The sequence below is a fragment of the Vombatus ursinus genome, unplaced genomic scaffold, assembly GCF_900497805.2.
Source record: "Vombatus ursinus unplaced genomic scaffold, bare-nosed wombat genome assembly UNPS02014959.1, whole genome shotgun sequence".
NCBI lineage: Eukaryota > Metazoa > Chordata > Mammalia > Diprotodontia > Vombatidae > Vombatus > Vombatus ursinus.
This window is the reverse complement of record NW_020954737.1, coordinates 9275752-9286240: the sequence shown is the minus strand read 5'-3', so window position 1 is coordinate 9286240 and position 10489 is coordinate 9275752. Positions and strand designations below refer to the sequence as shown.

The 10489-nt window shown below is 40.2% G+C and overlaps 1 pseudogene; it reads right to left on the bottom strand.

Moving 5' to 3' along the window:
• Window positions 1–4755: 4755 nt before the first annotated feature.
• LOC114030386 overlaps window positions 4756–10489 on the bottom strand; it is an 87405-nt pseudogene continuing 81671 nt past the window's right edge.

Sequence of the window (10489 nt, the reverse complement as noted above, 5' to 3'; positions counted from 1 at the left end):
TTCTACCCTGGAAATTGGCAAACACTAAAAATTAGAGCTTGATTTATTGTTTTGTTGATTTCTAGACTTAACAAAGTTATAGAGAAAACATTAATAATTCAGATTAAACCTAAAAGTGTCTCATTATTATATTTTTAAAGAGCCAGTTGTTAAATATTTACCAGAACATCCTTGAATCCACCTAATTGTATCATCTTACAGTCCAAACTTCTCCATCATGTGAATGGATAGCATGAGAAAGTTTGCCAGCAGCCTTGATGAAATTGATAACATCCTCCTGGTTTGTTGGTTTATTCTTTTTAAGGTGGGGATGACCTGTGGTTTAAGTGACATAGGATACTTCTACCGTGCAATCTCCCTCCAATAATGCAAATCAGAGATTTGTCCATAGCTTCTTGTCTTACAGGGTTGCTCAGGTCACCAAAAGATTAAGTGACTTGCCCAGAGTTATATAGCTACTGGTAGCTAGGTGGCCTAGTGGATAGAGCACCAGGCCTGAAATCAGGAAGACATGAGTTCTAATCTGGCCTTGGATGGTTACTAGTTGTGTGATCCTGGGTAAGTCACTTAACCCTGTTTGCCTCATCTGTAAAAATGAGCTGAAGAAGGAAATGGCAAACCACTCCAGTATCTTTTCCAAGAAAACTCCAAATGGGGTCACCAAGAGTCAGATATGACTGAAACAACTGAACAAAAGCAGAGAAGACACTTATCTTCTACTATTCCTCTATACAAATGCACTGACTAGAGTCAGAGCATTTGTATAGAGGTATAGTAGAAGATAAGGCTGGAAGGGTAAGTTAGAGGCAGATTGTAGAGTGCTCTGAATGTTAGACTGAGTAGTCTGGACATTATCCTGTAGGCAAAGAAGTTTGGACATTATCCCAACGTGCGCCACTAGCACAGCCTTCAAGAACCAAGGGTCACCTTCACACCACAGTGAGGCACTGGGGAAGGATTCTGTTTAGGCTATAATGTGGTTGAGCTATTAATAAAACAAATTTGAATCAACAATGTGACAGACACCAAAATGGCCAAAAGGAGCTTAATATTAGTATTAGTAAACTAATAGTATTAATAAAAGCATAAATGTTGCATAGTAGATAGAGAGTTGGCCTTGGTTGATGATGATCTGGGTTGAGTTCCAACCTCTGACACATACTGACTTATGTGACTCTAGGCAAATTACTTAACCTCTCAGTGACTCACTCGGGCAGCCTGCCAAAGCTGTAAGTTGAACTATCACAAGTATTTAAGACCAAGGGCCATTTCCTACTGGAAAAGCAGCCACAGGATATGAACAGTTTTCAAAAGAATTAAAAATTAAATCATCTGAATGATAGCTCTAAATTACTAAGAAAATGAAAAATCAAAACAACTCCCAGGTTTCAACTCACATTCAGTAAACGGGTAAAAGTGATGGAAAATGGGAGTTGATATTGAAAGGCCCGCAGGAAGACAGGCACAATGGTACATTGTTGGTGGAGTTATGAATTGGTTCAAACATTCAGGAAAGCAGTTTGGAATTATGCTAAGTAAATGACCAAAATGTCCATGCCCTTTGACTCAGAAATACTACTACTAAGCACCTAGATCAAGGAGGGCAAAGGTAGATAGAAATGTCTCATATTTTTTGTTGTTTTTGCTCAGTCATTTTCAGTTGTGTCTGACTCTTCGATTCCCCATTTGAGGTTTTCTTGTCAAGATAGTGGAGTGGTTTGTCATTTCCTTCTCCAGCTCATTTTATAGATGAGGAAACTCAGGTAAACAGGGTTAAGTGACTTGCCCAGGGTCACACAGCTAGTAAGAGTCTGAGGCCAGATTTGAACTCAGGAAGATGAGTCTTCCAGTCTTCAGGCCCAGCACTCTATGCACTATGGTGCCACCTAGTTGCTCCGATTTCTCATATAAACCAAAATATTTATAGTATTTTTTTTTTAGTAGCAAAGTAACAACATAGATGCCCATCACGTGGAGACTGGACAGATCATTATACACAAATGTAATGTAAATATTATTGTACCATACAAAACGATGATTAACAATACAGAGAATCATGGGCTGATGCAAAGTGAAGTAAGCAGAATCAGGAAAGAATACACAATGACTCCAACAGAAATGAAAAGAGCAATAAGAGGGTCAGCTAAGTGGCGCAGTGGATAGAGCACCGGCCCTGGATTCAGGAAGATCTGAGTTCAAATCTGGCTTCAGACACTTGACACTTACTAGCTGTGTGACCCTGGGCAAGTCACTTAACCCCATTGCCTCCCACAAAAAATAAGTAAATAAATAAGAAAATAAAACTTGAACATTGTGTAATTATAATAAACAAGTTTGGCCCAACAGAAGAAAGGATTCCTTCCTTTATAGAAGCTGGGAATTATACTTATGGAACATCTGATCCTCACAACAGCCCTGGAAGGTAGGTGCTACTGTTATTTCTGTTTTACAGTCTTAGGATCTTAATGATCTAGTTGGGGAGACGATAGTAGCTAGCATTTACATATCACTTTAAGATTTACAAATGCTTTATACATGGCATCTCACTTGGTTCTCCACCACAAGCCAAGACTCCCGCATTCTGTCCTGAAGCATACAGAAAGAGCACTGGACCTGGAGTCAAGAAGACCCGAGTTCAAATCAGGCCTCAGACACTTACAGGCTGTGTGACTCTCGGCAAGTCATTTAATCTGTTTGCCTCTGTTTCCTCATCTGTAAAATGGAAATAATAGCACCTACCTCCCAGGGTTGTTGTGAGGATCAAATGAGACCATATTGTGCCCTTAGCACAGTGCCTGGCACATAGCAGGGACTTCCCCTAGATTGTAGAACCTTTGATTACACCTCTATGTCTCTTGGCTTCAATAAAGGGAGCTTTCATCTTATGTTGGCCAGGACTAACCACCCCCTGATGCTTCCCCACCATGTCCACATCGTGCCTGGTGACTCACACATACTACACGTTTAGCAAATATTCTCTCTCTCTCTGTCTCTGTGTGTGTGTCTCTCTCTCTCTGGCATAAACATAGGGTTTAACTTTAGAGATAAGAACTTGTCCTTCACTGGAGCTAGAGAAAATCTATATCTATGATTTCATGACATCAATAAAGTCAGATGTATCGTCATCTGAGAGTAAAGCAGAAAGGACTACGGGCTTAAGGAGACAAAAACAGTGGCTCAGCTAATGGAATCTTGCTAGTATCTGTTCTTCTTTTCATTAACAATGGGCACAGCGTCCCGATCAGCTGTGTCTCTGGAAATGGCTCCTTATGAAGATACACAAGAGGTGGGACCGACTAGACAGTTATGTCAAAGACCTGCTTCCTAATGGTAAGAAACACTTTGACTGAGGGGCTTGTAAGAGCTGCCAAATAGAGGCAGCATTTGTTGAGAGATGCCGAGGGTCTGGTCTACACTGCAGGTTAGGCCTTCAGTCCTGCATCTTCCTCCGGCAGTACTCTGCAGCCCAGTAGCTATAGCTAGGGTTAGAGGCTGGTACAAAGGGAATAGGGAACAGTAGCGTAAAGGTGCAGGTAAAGGGAACCAAGGTGATGGCGAGGGTGCCATTGATGCCATTGGCCACAGAGTACAAGGGGTTGTGAAGAAAGTCAAGTGTAGCCACAAGGGGGCTAAATGGATGTGAAGGAAGGGTTGAATACTAAGTCATGTATTACGTGGTATCCTACCCAGACTGTTGGTAGAAGTAAAACATTCAGAATTGAGTGAGAGTTATATTGAGTAATCTGTTCCATTTGTTTGGAACTCTTTTTTTTAAGGGATGTGGATTTAGTCTGGAGAAAAATGAAGACAAGCAGTTCAATCATGTTCCCTGATTACAAGGAACCATCTGTTCTCTGTCTTCATTGAGGACAGAACAAGACAAAATTTGTCTAAATTGAAATAAGTAATATTCACGTTTACACAGAGCTGAGCGCTGCCAACTGTGGCTGGGAAAACGGGAAAGTGCGGCATCTTCTATTCTGTAGATTAGTATTTACTGTGTACATAACCTTCACAAAAACAATTTAGCCCCGGCCACTCTATACTGACCTTGAGTTCTTTTATGGAAAACACATTACTACTTAAACCAAATTATATCAAGTGAAACAAAAGGGCACACAGGCCACTCATGTGTCAGTAACAAAACCACAATGGGGGAGATTGGCGAGATTTTGAGCCCCAGGATTATCTAAGAAGACTTTACATTGACTTCGATGGCTATGAAACTACATCACAGACCCCAGGAATTTCCTCTACTCATTAACCACATGGGCATCACTAAAGTCATAGAAATTGTTGGTCTGCCTGGCTAATGAAGATAGCCAACAGTCTGATAAGCACTTAGCAAAACGGTTAATGGAGAAGGCAGAAAAGTCATAGGAACCCTTTGAAAAGCAGCTTGAAGAGGAGCTAAAAGATGTGGTCCATACTACCAAATTATTTGCAGTTTGCCAAATGTCCTCTGGACCACCTGGAACCTTCCACTCTAGTAACAGACAAAAGTCACAGACAGAGCTTATGAGGCCTAACAACAGTGGGCATCTCCTCAGGGTCTGTTCCCTGTATCACGAACAGCATAGGAGTGAATCTGCACAGGGCCCGTAAAGTAGATCCTTGGTACACTAGAGGGATGTTTTATGTAGACTCATGCAGGGGGTAGGGCCAGGCAATGGGGAAAGAAACCTGCATCCTGATGGTGAGAAACATTTTAATTGAACGTTCCAAAGTTCACAAAAACAAAAAAAGACATTTGGATTTCGGTTACACATTTGAATTCTTTGCTTTTATTTTATGAAAAATTCTTTCAAGGGTCCCAAGGACCAAACACCACAGCCATAGGCTGCTCCAGAACAGGTAAGGCAAAGATAAAACATATTTTAACAGCTTACTAAGAGTCTGACTGTTAAATCTTATGGAAATAATTCAGTAACTCATTCAATTAATACATCTTCTGCTTCCTCCACTGGAAAAATAGGAAGGTGTTTTGTTTTTTTTTAACTACTGTTTATAAAATGGTTTCAAAATCTTTATAGGTAAAGGCCCCTAAATGATACATTCCTAATGGCAGTATATACTCATTGTAGATTTCTCTCTCCTCACTGTAAATTAGTTTATGTCATAAATAAAAACCAGTTTATCTCCCCTGCTTTAAACAGCCTTTGTTGTGACATTCTATTGCTTCTGCTAATGGGGTGAAATACTGGCTTAACACATAATTAAAAAATAAATAAACCAAGAAACAGAATGAAACTAAACAGAAACTTTGGTGAGAAAGCAATAAGACTGAGAAAACATGCCATTTTAACAGGTTTTTCAGGCCACTGCTTGAATCTGTACTGAGCACCTCCCCTATTCAAGGCTCCATGCTAGGTAACAGTGGCTTTTTAATTTGCCACATGCAAACTTTAAACAAGGAAGCTATAATGGCACATATGACCAAATTAAATTTCTTTTCACTGTTTTTTTTCCCTACTTCTGTTTCCTAAGCTACCATTTCTGCTAGCAAAGGTAGTCCATAAGACTAAACATTAGCAGAAGAGAGGCTTTCAAATCAGAATCCTGACATGAGACATAAGAAAAGTTCTTGTCAATTTCAGGTTTTATTCCTTCCTAATAATAATGGTGGTCTTTCATATACAAAAGTGGCACCACACACCCACCAGTAAGGCGTATATACTGAGCTGCTTTTCCAGAGTAGGGATGGCATTGCAAGGACTGCACAGTCTCATTCTGGACCTTCTGAGACTTGAGGCATTTATGTGCGAGGGGCAGGGGACAGTCTGTAACTGTGAAACCTAACAAACATAATAGGGAAATCAAAGTGACCTTAGTCTCATCATGCTCATACATGATCTCTGCCCGCTCTAAGTCATGCTGGCCATATTATTTAACAAAAACGTATTATTTATAAAACCCATAAATTTAAGAAGCCAAGAATTTCATTACAAAAACATAGATTTTTTTTTTAACACTGCTGAGTTTGCACACACACAAAACCTTGCAGATAATCTTTCTGCTATTTGTTCATTACTTAGCTTTATAAAATTAAGGGAGCACAGTAAGACATATCATAATCAAGTATTTCATGAAAGTGGCTCTGAGTTTTCGGTCACAATGAATTCGGTTAATCCAAGAATCATACTGTCTTAAGCTATAAAAAAACTGTATACCATGAGCACAAAGTTGACACACTTAAGAAAAACTACCAGAAAACCCCAAATCAGGAAGGAGGAAAACTCTTCTTGAAATAAAAATGCTTATGGTAATGAACCTCTCTACTTGGAATCTGTTGGAGATAGCAAAGTCCTTTATCTTTCCTGAGGATAAGATAAACCTTACACTCACTATTACAGATACAAGACAGAAATGAAAACCATTGTACTTGGCAATGGGACAATAAAGAAAAACTGAATTATTCAAAAAAAGAAGCTGGAAGGCTTTTCAAAAACCCCAAGCTGGTTACAGTACATTTATCCTTAATATCCTCATAATAATTTCTTTCCACAATAAGAAAGCATTTCCAATTATATTTTTCACCCCTTATCAACTCACTGCTAACCCACCCCACGCACGTGTTGTCAAGATCAGACGTCTTCTGCTCTACTCCAGCTCTGCCTCTTCAGGCCACCCGAGCCAGCCACTTCTCAAAGTCTTGGATGTCAGCAGAGCCTTCGTCCCCCATAGCTCCCTTGGCGCTGCACTCCAAAAATTCCACCTTCATCGGCAATTGAGAAAATTCAAATTCTTTGCCCTTCTTTCCAAGCTGAGTGATAACAGCCCCTGAGCTCTCCAGTGTGCTGGGGGCAGCGGTGCGAGTAACTCGCAAAGTATTACTGTCAGATCAAGGAAAGACATAAATTATAAAAGGTAGGAAGGCCAAATTTCTACAGTACTGAAGATCCTTAGGAAACTAGAATATTTCAGAAGTCTCTCACAGCACTTAGACTTCATATACATTATACTATAATGAAATTTCATTTTAAAACTGTTTTTTAAACAAAAGAATAATTGTGCCAACTATAATTTAACTATTTCTTCCTGATACTGAACTAAGATACAGATGTAAATCTTACGAAGAATCCTTTACATATTATTATTCTATTTGCCTTATTCCCCCCAGAACTTTCATGCTTCTCTCTTACCTTACAATACTATGAGGTAAGAAGGGTGAATATAGAAACTGAGGCACAAAAAGATGAAATTACTTGTCCATATGTGCAGTCCTAGTCCTGCCCTTTCCACTAAGTCATACCTGCTTCCCAAATGTTCTAAATACCAGTCCCCCTTTAGTAACCCTTTTCTTTCACAAAGACTAGAATTTTAGAACAGTTTTCTTCAAGTATTATGAATATATTTTTACACTCATATTAGCTAACACCAGAGAAACATTGAGGTCCCTTTTAACTCTAGTTCTATAGTGCTAAGATTCTTCATTTTCACTTTGACCAGATTATTATTTTTAATTAGATTATTAGGAAAGTCTCAATTTAAAGCATCTTGGTGCCATCTACTGGCTATTAAGTAGAAGTAAGTATTACTCCCAAGTGTTTCTCTGAAGTGGTACAGTTGGAGATAAAAAGCTTGTCACTCTTTTTCCCAACATGATTTGTTTCCAACTAAAGTAGTGGAACACAGAATAGGTCTACCAAAAAACCTTCATGAATAAATGAAAAAATGAATGAATGAATGAATGAATGAAAAGCATTTATTAACACTATGTGCCAACTGGTCAGTCAATAAACATTTATTAAGCAAATACTACGTGCCAGGTCCTGTGGAGACTGTGGATAAGCACTAGGCATACAAAGAAAGGTAAAAGAGAGTCCTTGTTCTCAAAGAGCTCACAATCTAATGGGGAAGACAATGTGCAAACAACTACGTACAAACAAGCTATAGTGGATAGATAGTCAAAATAGTCAGAGGGAAGGCACCAGAATTAAGGGAGATCGGAAAAGGCTTCCTATAGAAGGTAGGATTTTAGTAGGAACTTGAAGGAAGCTAGGAGGCAAAGATGAAAAGGGAGAGCATTCCAGGCATGGGGACAGCCAGTGAAACTGGATTGCAGAGCACATTAGGATTGGGGATGGGGGGGAGGGGGATGGCATAAGGTATAAGAAGACTGGAAAAATGGGGAAAGGAACTGGTTATAGAGAGTTTTGAACACAAGAGTATTCTAAATCTGATGTTGGAGATGCCAGAGAGTCACTGGAGTTTATTGAGTACGGAGGTGACATGGTCAGACATCACCTTTAGGAAGATCACTTTGACAGCAGAATGGAGAATGGCCTGCCAATGGGGAGAGTCTTGTGGCAGCAAGACCAGTCTAAATGCTGGGGATGCAAATACAAAAAGAAGACAGTGTTAAATCCCTCAAGGATTTAAATTAAAACTGGAGGAAACAACATGTAGAGGGGAATAGTGGCCAGGGGAGAATATTTTGCTCTGGGAAGTCACAGGGACAGTGAATGATGCCACAGAACAGTCATGATGATGAGGCTTTGGTTTGATGACGATTCCCAGAACAGGACTATGTGTGGGTACGGGGGAGATGGAAGGGGGGAAGTGCAGTGGATACAGGGTGGCAAGGCAGTTGGCAAGAAGACAGACTGAGCCGATGACTAGATGGGATGTAAAGAATGGGATGGTCTGGGGCCATCTGTGTGAGTTTGCTCTCATTCAGTCACCCATGAGGACACATCAGCCCCAGGAACTCCAAAACTGGGTGGATTAACTCTCCTAGGACTTGGTCTCTGAAGGCTCAGTCTGGTGGGTGTAGCAGCACCCAATTAATTATTTCTGTAGCCATTCTTGAAGTGTTTTACTTAGAAACCCAAGTAAAACAGGACAGAATCTCCTGTCCTAGAGACTGAAAGCAGTAAGATAGGAATATAGTAAAAAGTACTTTGGTTCAAAGAGAGGGAATACAAAGTCTACAGAGCACAGGGAGTCCTTCTCTTGGGTACTGAGGCATCACTGTCTCAAAGTTTAAGAAAGGTTAAGGAAAATTTTATTCAGTGTTGAGGAGGAGATGGGGGGGGGGAATTGGTTCCTTTTCCCACCTCACTCCTAGATGATGTAATCACACCAAGTAAGGGGAAGAGAACAGAAGGTACAAAGTGATAAGAAGTCAAACTAAGTGTAACAATATGTCTATGCCCTGTTATCCAACTACAAAGTGAGAAAAGTATAGCCCCTGGTAGAATCAGAAAAGCAACTGGTCATGGACAGATTGGCTGAAGACTGACCATGCTCTTGGTGGGCTTCAAAAAGCTAAGCCTGACAGCCCAAAAGGAGAAGCAGGAAGCAGCTGTGTAGAAGTATGACCACCGTTTTTTTGGCAGAGGATAAAGGGGGAGAAAAGATGATTGTATTTCCTCCCTGTTCTCACAGGTGGCATCTGCCACTCACCAGCAGTAGCAGAGAGAGAAAGAGACAGCGAGAAAGTTGGGGGTGGGTGGACAGAAAGCAGCTCCAAGAAACATGACTTTGAGCAGCAAGGAAGACAGGCAATTACGGACTGAAGCAGACTACCAGGAGTAGGGTGTGGTGGGAAGGGAATCATGAGCTAGTTTTAGGAACAGGACTCACAATGTACCTTGAACCTGATGGTAGTGGCTACCCTCTAGGAAACCCAATCCATGAGTATGAGTGCCAGGTGGGGAGGTAGCCCAGTATGGTGTAATATTTGCAATTGTTAAAAATATTTTTAGACTAGTAAATTTCACAGATTTCCCTACATAACTAGATTATGGTTGGACAAATAAATTGCTCACTAAATCAATTAAATCTCTGATTCTCAACTAAAGTCCTACTCTGCTGCCTCACTGTGGTCTGGAGGAGACCTTGTGTTCTTGAAGGTTATTCCAATGGACTGCAAGTTGGGGCGATTAAGGCTTTAAGAAGAGGCCTAGAGATAAGCTGCTCCTACCCTCAAAGTCCAACCTAGATAAGTACAATTTCAGCACTAGAAGGTTGGGTACCTGGTAATGACTTCTTTGGTTCATGGTGCTTCACAAGAATTCATGCAATAATACAATCTAAGTCTGTGAGAAAGAGTACCCATACAATCATAAATAAAAGTAACAAACTAATTGCTTGGTAAAGAACTTGCTTTATTTTTTAGCATATAATGTTAACATTGGAATCAAGTTTCATGTTAATTTATATAATAGAGTTAAGTTGGATTTCAAGACTAGAAGCAGTAAGATAGAGTGAATCTGTAATCAAAGACCTCAGCTCAATTCCTGGCTCCTACATTTACTAGCTGTGTGACTACAGGCAAGTCACTTAACCTGGGGTTCAATTTCCATATTTGTGAAATGGGGATAACAACACTTGAACTCCCTGCATAACAGGGGTGTTGCATGGAAAGTGTTCTGTAAAACATAAAGAGCTAAATAAATGTGAGCCTTTAGTCTCACAGTAAGATAGTAAAGGAAGACCCTTACTGTCCTAATCCAATGCTTCGCTGTGGCACAGTGACTCAGGG